The following is a 3803-nucleotide window of genomic DNA, read 5'->3' on the forward strand; positions in this document are numbered from 1 at the left end:
CCGCGGGGCGGGGCTTGCGGGGGGTGGGCCCTCGGCGCGACGGACGCGCCGCCCGGCCAATGGCCGCCCCCGCTGAACCGTCCGCCCCGCCCCTGCCCGCCAGACAATGGGGGAGGACTGGGGCCCCGGGCTGGGCCGGACTTGCGGAGGGGCGCCCGCTGAGCATGCGCCGCGGCGCGGGGCCCGTCGGGACTTGTAGTCCGCCATTCCGGGGCTCCGGCGTGGGCGGCTGGGGACGCGCTTTGGAAGGGGCCAGCGCGTGTCCCGGGCTTGGAGGAGTCTTCTCCAGAGAGAACGACGTGCACATTCACGTAAACAGGGGCGGCCCTGTCCCGGATGGGAAAGTTCCCTAGGCTCCTCAGGCTGTTTCCCCTCTCCGCCTGTGGGCCAACCGATTGCCGGGTTTCACCGGCCTCTCGGGGCACCCCAGGGTGCCAGAGGGCCTCCTCCCCCGCCATGCTTGTGTGGCCAGTCAGGAATGCCTTCCACAGCCTGCGGGGAACTCCTGCACACCCCGCAGGACCCCACGCAGAAGGCCCCGTGTCACGGGACTCCCCTGAGTGGCATCGACCCAAGACCACCGTGAGGGAGCCCTTCCGCGGGAGGGGGCGTTTGGGACTGCGCTGAGGCTGGATTTGGGCTCCTCTGGGACTGGGAACAGTGTGTAAACAAAGCTGCGCCCCGCCCCTCCCAGGCCGCCTTCTCTCTTCGGCACAATGGCTTGGGAAGCTGACCCTCTCCATCCACGCTAAAGCCAGGTCCCAGAAGCTTAGGTGGGGCCGGTGGGCGAGGTCCCAACCCCAGCAGCTGTGTCCAGGGAGGAGGGGCTGACCTCTGACCCCCAGGCAACTGCCAAGCCACGGGGGAGGGGCCTGGCTGCCCCCAAATCCACCCACACCCAGCCGGCCCTAACCCAGCCCTTCCTTGGAATTGGGGCTGGGTCCGGAGATGGGTGGGGATGCAGGGGGCGCCTGGAGAGGAGAGGAGGGAATGGGGGGGGGGGGAGCACAGCCGGGGGTGGGCAGGTCTGGGAGAGAGGCTGTCATCCCAGTTTTATGGACAAGAACGCTGAAACACACAGGGACAAAGGCAAGAAGAGGGTCTTGAATTGCGTGGGCAGGGCTGGCTGGACAGAGGAGGAGCGGACCTTTCTCTGGCCACTGCTCCCTCCAACACCCAGCCCGGGCAGCCCCAGAGGCCTGGGTGGGAGCCCCTGTCCTGCCACTCAGCCTCACTCTGGAAGTGTTAGGAAGTTAATTCACATCCTGACCTCACCATTAAAAAAAAAAAAAAAATTGAAAGAGATACGGAGGAGACGCACAACACACAGAGAGAGGTCTTCCATCGGCTGGTTCAGTCCCCCAAGTGGCTGCAATGGCCTGGCTCAGAAGCCGGGAGCTTCCTCCGGGGTCCAAGCCCTTGGGCCATCTTCCGCTGCTTTCCCAGGTGCATTGGCAGGGAGCTGGATCCGAGGTGCAGCAGGCGGGACACGAACTGGCACCCCTATGGGATGCAGGTGTTGGAGGCGGTGGCTTAGCCATAGCACCAGCGCCGGCTCCTCCCTGTGCCACCTGGAGCGAGTCACCGCAAGACCTGTGCCTCAGTTTGCTCCTCTGAAGCCCCCGGGTGATCCCACTTGAACTCAACCTGTAAGGGTTATCGATGGTGAAGATTAAATGAAGCAGTCCTTAGAACACGCCAGGCAGAGATAAGAGCCGCCGTGGTGCCAGCTGTTAATTATCATGGTTCCTGCTCCTTGCTGTCTGAGCTCCTCCCCTGGGCCAGCCCCTGCCCGTCCTCGGTCTCTGTTTAGACCAGCAGGCAAACACAGCCTCTCCTGCCCCCCAGTTCACAGGCTCGGGTTGTGACACAGAACGGGTTGGGTGGCTACCGTCACCCATAGTGTCCCTTGTTGCCCCGGGACCGTGCTCTTCCGAGGGAGCCCATCGGAGGGGCCTGACTTCGGGGAGTGTCCCGTGGGAGAGGGGACAGTCCAAGCTGGGCTGGGCTGGGCTGGGCGTGCAGTTTGTCCCGGAACAAGCTGAGCTGGGGGATAGGCAGGGAGGAGTCCTTGGCAAGCAGGGGCCAGTGTCAGAGCCCACCCCCCACACCACACTCACACACACACATTAACAATGCAGATTCCATGCCCCCCACCCCCCGCAAAGGGAATGCCTGCAGAATGGACAATCTGGATTTTGTTTTTGTTTCTATAAAAGATGGGGCCCGACACTGTGGCCCAGTGCATAAAGCCACCACCTAAGATATTGGCATCGGATATGAGTGCAGGTTGGAGTCCCAGCTACTCCACTTCCAACCCAGCTCTCTGCTATGGCCTGGGAAAGCAGAAGATGGCCCAAGTCCTTGGGCCCCTGCACCTGCGTGGGAGACCCAGAAGAAGCTCCTGGCTCCTGGCTTTGGATCAGCCCAGCTCCAGCTGTTGCAGCCATTTGGGGAGTGAACCAGCAGATGGAAGACCTCTAACTCTGCCTTTCAAATAAATAAATCAATAGTTCTTGGCCTTTCAATGCCGAGACACATGTGAGCACACTGAGGCCTGCGCAGCCAGTCCCAGCCCTCCCACATGCCCAGCAAGGGTTCAGGAATGGCACCATCCAGCAGGCTGGGAGGGGGGAGGGAGCTAATGACTGTTTGTCTGCCCCCCACCCCCCAGCAGCCGGGGCAGCCCAGGCCTATGATTACCGCCGCAGCCCAAGGGGACAGGGACAGGTGCCTGGGCCAAGTCAGCTCAGTGCTTAAAGCCAGAAATCGCGGCTCAGGAGAGCCCAACAAGGACTTGAACACAGCTGCTCTGGGAAATTGAGGGAGCCGAGGGCTCCTGAGTCAGCAACACTGGGAGGAGACACTGGTCCACCCCCACCCCACCCCACCCCACTCCCCAGCCTCAGGTCAACCACAGGCCAGGTCTGGCTACTGCCTTCTTGGCATTTCCTGGGTGGGGTGGCCCCTCCCTCGGCTACACACCCCCACCCCCTCAGGTCCAGCTTTCAGTCCAAAGACAGCCCTGTGCTACCTGAGCGACATTAACTAAACCTCTGTCCACTCCGGGCCTGTCTCCACTTCTGTAAAGGGCAGTCAGGACTAAATGAGATAATTCATCCCATATGGCGCCAGTTCAAATCCCGGCTGCTCCACTTCTAATCCAGCTCTCTGCTGTGGCCTGGGGAAGCAGTAGAAGATGGCCCAAGTCCTTGGGGCCCCTGCACCCACATGGGAGACCTGGAAGAAGCTCCTGGCTTCAGATTGGCTCAGCTCCGGCCATTGCAGCCAATTGGGGAGTGGACCAGTGGGTGGGAAACCCCTTTCTCTCTGCCTCTCCTTCTCTGTGTAACTCTGAGCTTCAAATAAAAAAAATAAAAATCTATTCCCAGGTCTCTACTTTAAACTGCGCCCCCTGCTGGTCCCACCCTCGGCCTGCCGCTCTGCACCTGTTATTTCGCTTCTTTACATGCCGCCTGCCTGCCCAGCCTGAGAAGGAGATTGAGGGGTGGTATTTTTTTTGTAATATTTAAAGAATGTATTTACATCTACCCAAAAAGAAAAGGGACAGAGCTCCTCCAATTGCTGGTTCATTCCCCCAAATGTCTGCAACAGCCATGGCTGGGCCCTATCCAAGCCAGGAGCTTAGAACTCCATTTGGGTCTCCCATGTGTGTAACAGGGGCCCAAGCACTAGCAGGAAACTGGATTGGAAGTGGAGCAGCCAGGGCTTGAACCAGGCACTATGATATAGGATGCAAGTGCCCAGTAGGTTTAGCCTGTTGCACTACCCCTATGGCTGGG

This window comes from Oryctolagus cuniculus, chromosome 17, assembly GCF_051225735.1.
Source record: "Oryctolagus cuniculus isolate XC-2025 breed Fujian yellow rabbit chromosome 17, ASM5122573v1, whole genome shotgun sequence".
Lineage (NCBI taxonomy): Eukaryota > Metazoa > Chordata > Mammalia > Lagomorpha > Leporidae > Oryctolagus > Oryctolagus cuniculus.